Source organism: Triticum dicoccoides, chromosome 4B (genome assembly GCF_002162155.2).
Source record: "Triticum dicoccoides isolate Atlit2015 ecotype Zavitan chromosome 4B, WEW_v2.0, whole genome shotgun sequence".
Classification (NCBI taxonomy): domain Eukaryota; kingdom Viridiplantae; phylum Streptophyta; class Magnoliopsida; order Poales; family Poaceae; genus Triticum; species Triticum dicoccoides.
The window spans coordinates 396,723,187-396,732,504 of NC_041387.1; the positions used below are offsets into that span (position 1 = coordinate 396,723,187).

At 49.8% G+C, this 9,318-nt stretch overlaps 1 pseudogene; it reads right to left on the reverse strand.

Annotated features, from left to right (window-relative positions):
- Positions 1-7,078: 7,078 nt before the first annotated feature.
- Positions 7,079-7,217, reverse strand: LOC119296541 (annotated as a pseudogene).
- Between the last annotated feature and the right edge of the window lie 2,101 nt (positions 7,218-9,318).

The following is a 9,318-nucleotide window of genomic DNA, read 5'->3' on the forward strand; positions in this document are numbered from 1 at the left end:
TTGCCTTATGAATCTATTATGAGATCTACTTATGGATTGCATACCAAAGATGACAATACCTAGATCTATTCGTGTTTTATGCCTAGCTAAGGGCATTAAACAATAGCGCTTGTTGGGAGGCAACCCAATTTTCTTTTTGTTCTTTGCTTTTTGTTCCTGTTTTGCTTTGAATAATTCATCTAGCATCTGGTTATATGTGGTTTTGTGTTTTAATTAGTGTTTGTGTCAAGTAAGACCTTTGGGATAACTTACGGTGATAGTTGTTTTGATCCTGCTAAAAAACAGAAACTTTTGTGCCCAGTAAATAATTTCCTGGATTTTATTGAAACGTGATTTTGATCTGATTCTTTTTGCTCTGGATTGGTACACATATTTCCAAGGTCGTCCTAATGTTTCAGAAGTTTTGGAGTTACAGAAGTATTCAAGAGTTACAGATTGCTACAGACTATTCTGTTCTCTATGTGTTGTTTGCTTATTTTGATGAATCTATGGGTAGTATTGGGGAGTATGAATCATGGAAAAGTTGGAATATAGTATATATTACACCAATATAAATAAAGAATGAGTTTGCAACCATACCATAAAGTGGTGATTTATTTTCTTATGCTAACGGAGCTCATGAGAAGTTATATATGATGAAGTTATATGATAAAGTTGGTTGCTGTTATGATAATAAGCATGATGCTACTATGTCTGTATTTTTTTTATCGACACCTCTCTCTCAAACCACATGGACATGATTTTCGATATCGGCTTTCGCTTGAGGACAAGTGAGGTCTAAGCTTGGGGGAGTTGATACGTCCATTTTGCATCATGTTTTCCTACTATTATTTATAATGTTTTTATGCATAATAATGCTTTATGGAGTAATTCTAATGCCTTTACTCTCACAGCATGCAAGGTTTACACAAAGAGGGAGAATACCGGCAGCTGGAATTCTGGACCTGAAAAAGCCATGTTAGAGATACCTATTCTGCACATCTCCAAATAAGCTGAAAATTTACGAAGAATTATTTTGAAATATTTAATAAATACTCGAGCAAATAACTACCGGAGGGAGGCCACCTGGTGCCCACAAGACACCAGGGCGCGCCAGCCCCCCTAGGCGCGCCCTGGAGGTTTGTGGCCAGCCCAGCCCACCTCCGGTGCCCATCTTTTGGTACATAAGGTCTTTTGACCTAGAAAAAATAAGGAGAAGACTTTCAGGACGGAACACCGCCATCTCGAGGCGGAATTTGGGCAGGAGCACTTTTACCCTCCGGCGTAGTGATTTCGTCAGGGGAACTTCCCTCCCGAACTAGGAAATCTAAGCCATCATCATCACCAAGAACTCTCTCCTCTTTGGGAGGCCAATCTTCATCAACATATTCAACATCACCATCTCATCTCAAACCCTAGTTCATCTCTTGTGTTCAATCTTTGTACCGGAACCTGAAATTGGTACCTGTGGGTGACTAGCAGTGTTGATTACATCTTGTAGTTGATTGCTATATGGTTTATTTGGTGGAAGATTATATGTTCATATCCATTATGCTATTTAATACCCCTCTGATCTTGAGCATGGATATCATTTGTGAGTATTTACTTTTGTTCTTGAGGTCACGGGAGAAGTCATGTTGCAAGTAATCATGTGAAATGATATGTGTTCGATTTTTTGATGATATGAACGTTGAGATTCCCTTAGTGGTGTTATGTGAACGTCGACTACATGACACTTCACCATCTTTGGGCCTAAGGGAATGCATTGTGGAATAGTTATTAGATGACGGATTGCTAGAGTGACAGAAGTTTAAACCCTAGTTTATGCGCTACTTCGTAAGGGATTGATTTGGATCCATATGTGTAATGCTATGGTTAAATTTTATATTAATACTTTTCTCATAGCTGCGGATGCTTGCGAGGGGGTTAATCATAAGTGGGAGGTTTGTTCAAGTAAGAATAACACCCAAGCACCGATCCACCCACATATCAAATTATCAAAATACCAAACGCGAATCAAACCAACATGATGGAAATGACTAGATGAAATTCCCGTGTGCCCTCAAGAACGCTTTGCTTATTATAAGATACCGTCTTGGCCTGTCCTTTGCCACAAAAGGATTGGGATACCTTGCTGCACTTTATTTACTGTTACTGTTACTTGCTTGTTACAAATTATCTTGCTATTAAACTACCTGTTAACGACAATTTCAGTGCTTGCAGAAATTACCTTGCAGAAAACTGCTTGTCATTTCCTTCTACTCCTCATTGGGTTTGACACTCTTACTTACCGAAAGGACTACAATTGAACCCCTATACTTGTGGGTCATCAGGCAGACTGACTTTTATCTTAATGTGTTTCAAAGCTTGTGTAAGCAAGATGCTATCCTATAGAGCATTCTTTGGAGGAACACACTTATGTAAACCCGACTGCTGGTCACAGTCTATGAGATTGGGTAATCTCTAGGAAGCTCATGAGAAGGTAAGCAATATGACTAATAAGCTCCACCCGTGGGGTTTAGCCTTCGGTAGCCACATACCAGCTGACAATAGGAGAAACTTTTGCGCACCAAACTGAAAATTCAATGCATAGTCCATTGTTCAGTTGCGAAGAAGTCTAATCATGTTGCTCCAGGTGGAAGTTCAACTTAATAGTCTCCACTAAATTTCTGATATATCATTGTTTGGAACAATTGACAAACTTATGTGCCTCGAGATCTGGTGGGGGTCTGTTGAATCATAGATGGGCTTTAGACCCATATGAGCAATTGATTCCTGGTTAATCTTGAAGCCCATGTAGGTATATGGCACGTGGTGGAAAGTTTAGTACCATCTTGTTAGTTGAGAAGAGTTGAGACCCCTTTGTAAGGGCTGCTCTACCATTTGCCATTTTGAGCTTGGGAAGAGGAGTGGTACATGCGTGCTCCTCCTCCTCTGCCGCCCGCCTCGCCTCGCCTCATCATGACGCGCGTGCATCACGGGTTGCAGGAATGAGCCGAGTCGAAGCTTATTTTGGACCGTCGGCTGGTGTTAGACGTGATAGGGTTTGCAACAATGCTCGATACCCTTGGTGGGTACGGCTGTCATATATTTATAAGAGGGAACCTGTACAAGTTATGTTACAACACGTATATCAACATATACTTAGTCTAACACCCTCCCTCAATCTTAACTATGTCCTGAAACACTCAGGAGGTTAAGATTGCTACGACATCCTTCAAAAGAAGGCAAGGGCAAGGGTTTAGTAAAAATATCAGCAAGCTGATCCTTCGAAGAGACAAACTTAATCTGAAGGAGCTTCTGAGCAACTCGTTCCCTCACAAAGTGGTAGTCAACTTCAATGTGCTTTGTCCTGGCATGGAATACTGGATTGGATGAAAGATATGTGGCACCAATGTTATCACACCAAAGGACGGGCGGCTGGCTTGGGGAGACCTTCAACTCTCGAAGCAATGACTGCACCCATATAATTTCAGCTGTGGCATTAGCAACAGCTTTGTACTCAGCTTCGGTACTACTGCGAGACACCGTAGCTTGCTTGCGAGCTTGCCAGGCGATCAAGTTAGGACCAAAGAACACAGCATGTCCCCCCGTGGATCGCCGATCATCAGGACTACCAGCCCAATCGGCATCAGAAAAAGCTGAAATTAGTCCAGAACGCGCAGGCTGGAGATGAAGACCATACGAACCAGTGTGTCGAACATAACGCAAGATGCGCTTAACAGCAGACCAGTGAGGATCGCGTGGTGCATGAAGGTACTGACACACACGGTTAACAGCAAAGGATATGTCTGGTCGAGTTACGAGCAAGTACTGCAGCCCTCCCACAATACTGCGATACTCCGTGGCATCCTCAGAAGAAAGCAAGTCACCATCAAAAGCCGTTAACTTGTCGGTGGTAGACATAGGAGTCGTGGCGGTCTTGCATTGCAACATACCAGCACGACGTAGAAGATCCTGAGAGTACTTCCTCTGAGTAAGGGTCAGACCACCATCAGAGTGAAATACCTCCAGTCCCAGAAAGTAATGGAGCCTCCCAAGATCTTTAATGGCAAACTCAGCACTGAGAGAGGACACAAGCCGACTCGTAGCAGCAGCGGATGAACTGACAAGAATGATATCATCAACGTAAACCAGAATGTACATAGTCACCTCTGGTCGCTGAAGAATAAACAGAGATGTATCCGCTGTAGAAGGCATAAAACCATGCGCACAAAGAGCAGCTCCAAGACGCGCATGCCACGCACGAGGGGCCTGCTTGAGACCATAAAGAGCCTTGTCAAGGCGACACAAGTGATGCGGCTTATCAGGATCAACAAACCCAGGCGGCTGACGCATGTAAACCTCCTCTTCCAGGACTCCATGGAGAAAAGCATTCTGAACGTCAAGTTGTCGAAGCGACCATCCTCGAGTAACAGCCAAGGAAAGAAGAACACGGATGGTGGTTGGTTTAATAACAGGACTGAACGTGTCTTCATAATCAATGCCATACCTTTGTTTGAATCCCTTTGCAACCAGACGTGCCTTGTACCTCTCAATGGAGCCATCAGCATTTTTCTTTACTTTGAAAACCCACTTGGAGTCAATGACATTGACACTGAGCGGCGGTGGAACCAGACGCCAAGTGTTGTTTTTCTGAAGAGCCTGAATTTCCTGCTCCATCGCAGTACGCCAGTGTGGAATGCGAAGCGCTGCCTGAAAATGCCGCGGTTCAGTTGTAGGATCAGCTTCAGCGTGTGCCACACAGGCCGCAAGCCATGCGACAGTCCCGTCTGTGTATTTCTTCGGCTGAAAAATGCCGCTCTTGCTGCGAGTATGTGGACGCCGGACTACAGGAAGGGGCGACGAAGATTGGTCCGGCGTGGTTGACGACGACCGATCAGGCGAATCAGGGACACACGGCGACGCAGACGCTCCAGCAGTCCCACGTGCATGGGACATGCACGCCTCGTCGTCACCCGACGGGGCCGCCAGCCCGGGCGAGCGAGCTGCGGGGTCAGCCGACCCAGGCGACTGGGAGGCCACCGGCCCAGGCGAAGAGGGCCCAGGCGAGAGGGCCACGGGAGTGGCCGACCCAGGCGAGGAGACCACCGGGGTGGCTGGCCCAGGCGAAGAGGCCACCGGGGTGGCCGGCCCAGGTGACGAGGCCGCGGAGGCGGCCGACCCAGGCGACGAGCCAGCGGGTTTGGCCAGCCCAGGCGCGGGCAGGCCAGCAGATCCACATGCATGCGGCATGCACTCGAGATCGACGTCGGGAGCAGCCATCGGAGGAACAGCCGGCGTCGCAACAGTTGGTGGCGATGTCGCATCGTCATCATCAAGAAGCTTCAGTCGAGCGCCTCGTCCAGTCCCTGCACCGTGATTAGGCAACAACAAAGGAGAATACGCAGCATCCACAAATTGATCAGGCAAGACTGGAAACGAGTGTAACTCAGCGACAGGAGTGTCAGTGGGCGATGTGTGCGTGGAAAAGGGAAAAACAGTTTCATCGAACACAACATCACAAGAAATGTAGACACGGTTTGATGGAATGTGGAGACATTTGTAACCTTTGTGGAGTGGACTGTACCCAAGGAACACACATTTTTTCGACCGAAACTCAAGTTTATGTTTGTTGTACGGGCGAAGATGTGGCCAGCATGCACAACCGAACACTTCGAGGAAGGAGTAATCTGGAGTTTCATGAAGCAATACCTCTAGAGGAGACTTCATATGAAGAAGTCGTGTGGGAATCCTGTTTATCAAAAAACAGGCAGTAACAAAAGCATCACTCCAAAACCAAAACGGAACAGAGGCATGTGCAAGAAGTGTTAGACCAGTTTCAACGATATGACGGTGCTTACGCTCAGCTGCACCGTTCTGCTGATGTGTATGAGGACAAGACACATGGTGTGAAATACCAAGCTTCTGAAAGAAGGTGTTAAGATTACGGTATTCACCCCCCCAATCAGACTGAACATGTATAATTTTGTGCTTGAGTAATCGCTCGACATGTGCTTGAAATTGCATGAAAACATGAAACACATCAGATTTGCGCTTAATAAGATAGATCCAAGTAAAACGACTGAAAGCATCTATGAAACTAACATAATAGTTGTGCCCACTAACAGAAGTTTGGGTATAGCCCCACACATCGGAAAACACAAGTTCAAGAGGAGCTTTGACAACACGATTTGATACGGAAAAAGGCAACTGATGACTCTTGCCTTGTTGACAGGCATCACACACTAAAAATTCCTTATTACTGGACTCAACGGGAAGACGATGACGATGAAGCACATGGCGCACAATGGGAGTAGCAGGGTGGCCAAGGCGAGAATGCCACTGCGACGATGACACCCGAACGCCACTGAAAGCTTGAGACACGCGTGGCACGCCAAGCGTTCGTGGTACGTCAAGTGCATATAATCCGTCGCGAGCTCGACCACTAAGAAGAACGTCCCTCGTGTCCCGGTCCTTAATAAAAAAATGGAAAGGGTGAAACTCAACGAACACATTGTTGTCACGAGTTAATTTAGGAACCGAGAGTAAGCTACGTGTGACAGAAGGAACACGAAGAACATCAAGGAGACGCAAGGTTTTAGTGGTACGGGAAAGAAGAGATGCCTGACCAACATGTGAGATGGGCATACCTGATCCATTTGCAGTGCGGACCTGATCATGACCGGTGTAGGCCTGGCGAGTGTCCAGCTTGTCAAGCTGGCTCGTCAAATGGTCCGTGGCGCCTGTGTCCATGTACCAGGCAGGATCCACGGAGTACGATGGAGTGAACCCGGACTCCTGTGTAGCGAGAGAAGCTTGCTTCTCGTTGCCCTTCCCGTTGTTCCCGATGCTAAGGAAATCGCGTTTAAAGCGACGATGACACCTGGACGCCAAGTGTCCCTCGATGCCGCAAAGCTGGCACGCGATGCCTCCTCCACACGCCTCACAGTGAAGGCGCTTCCGACCGGCCGATGGAGGAGCCGGGGCGGATGGACGGGGCTGGGCGGCCGTGGGAGTCGGCGGCTTCTGCTTGGCACCACGGGCACCTCCGCGAAGAGTAGCATTCGCAGAGGGGCCCTCCGTGTAGACTCCGCAGAGCGGCGAGCAGCAAGCCGCTGCTCCGTGTTAAGGAGGCGGGCATAGAGATCACGAGGTGGCATCGGAGTGTCGCGTCCATTGATGTTTTCCACCAGAGAGTCATAGTCCTCGTCAAGTCCATTGAGAATGAATGAAGTAAAATCCTCATCACGGAGTGGCTTCCCAATGGAGGACAGTGTATCGGCCAAACCTTTTACTTTGTTGAAGAAGGCCGTGACAGAGAGATCATTCTTCTTGACCTCACCCAGCTGGTTGCGAATAGCAGATGATCGTGCCAAGGACTGTGAGGAGAAACTGGAGTCAAGCGTGGTCCATGCATCCCTCGATGTAGCAGCAAAAACCACCATACCAGCCACGGACGGAGTGAGCGAAGACTGAATAGCACCTAGGATGGCCTGATCTTGAGCAGTCCATCGACGATGAGCAGGATTGGGGACCATGACAGAGCCACCATGGGGCGAAGGTGCCGGAACCATAGCCGGAGGACACGGCAGAGAGCCATCAACATACCCCTCAAGGTAGTGGCTCCGCATCAGCGGCAATACTTGGGCACGCCACAGGAGGTAATTATCAGCAGAAAGTTTCACCGTCACTAGATGAGCGAAGTGAAACGGCCCTGGTTCAATCATCGGCGCAGAGGACGGCGGGTTAGGCGGTGAGACAGCACTGTACGGGACGAGCGCATCGGTCGATGGTTGATGACGATGACCGTAAGCCGCCGACGGGTGTGCACCATACGGAAGAGCAGGGGCGGCGTCGTACGTTGGGGCCGCCGCGCGAGGAGTTGGGGCGCCGTAGGTTGGGGCGGGCGCGTGATGAGTCGGGGCAGCACCCGCATACGGCGCGTATGCCGCGGCCGAGGGCGCGACGTAGGACGCGGCCGAGGGCGCGACGTAGGACGGGGGGTACGGACCCCCGTACGGCATCTGGTAGGCGCCATAGGGCCCCGACGCCGCGGGTGCATCGCGGTGATGAGCCGGAGCCGAGGGGCCACCGTAGGCCGCCTGCCCGGAGGCGTCGTAGGAGGCCGGGGGCGGAGGCGCGCCGTGATCGGATCGGATCGCCCGCATCGAGATCGGATCGGCCTCGATCGGTGCGGCAGGAGGCGGCGGCGGCGGCATCCCAGACGAGGAGCGAGGCGCGGGAGGATGAGATCCCGCGGGAGCAGATCGCGCCCAGGCGAGCGGGGAAGACGCAAGGAACGGCGACTCCATGGCCAGGGCGGAGAGAGACGGCGCGGCGGCGGGAACCGCCGCGGCAGATGCAGAGGCGGAAGCGTGACGCGGATCGAACGCGTCGCCTGATACCATGTTAGACGTGATAGGGTTTGCAACAATGCTCGATACCCTTGGTGGGTACGGCTGTCATATATTTATAAGAGGGAACCTGTACAAGTTATGTTACAACACGTATATCAACATATACTTAGTCTAACAGCTGGTTGCGTTCCCGGGCCCACGACTTCCTACCTGGCGGCCTATATAAGAAGGCACAGTGGAGTGACCTAGTTCAGTTCACTCACTAGCCGTCATCTACTGTTCCTCTCTTTATGCTGCCTCACGGTTGGTCGACAGAGCAGGTGTCTTCGAAACCCTGTCGTTTGAGATCCTCCCCGGGAGAACGACAATAAGGTTTTTGGGGAGCGTCTCGACGCGATTGCTCCCGACCCGTCCCCGTCATCTACTTCCCCTGCATCGACTCCATGGCTGACGACGAAGCCGTCAAACAGAAGGCCTCGTGCGATGCCGAGGGTGCCGCTTATAAATGGTTTGGTTCTATTTACTCTACATACTCACATGCTTAGGTATCGGTATGAGATGCATACTGTATTTATCATGTTTACTGTATATTTTTGGATTAGATTAGTCCAAAATGTGCTAATATTTCTAGCACGATGCTGATATTTTGCAACGATCACCGGCACGTGCTGTGTTTATTCACAGCTGGCACCGTTAACCGAAGAAAGTGCAGCGGTGATCGGCTTTCGGCTTGGGACTTGTCCTCGCGGTGGTCTCGAGGTGGCGGCAGATGAGGCACTGACGTGCGGGGACAGCTTACTCCACGCGACGGTGCGGCCCCTCTCTTCTCTTCCATCCTCATTTGCATTTGCGCACCCCACCTTGGACGCACAGCACAGGCTCACAGCACCCATTCCGTCCGTGAGAGAGAGAGAGAGAGAGAGAGAGAGAGGAAGCGGCGATGACGAAGCCACCAGCGGCCGATCGGCCGCGGATGACGCTGGAGGACTACGTCCTCTTC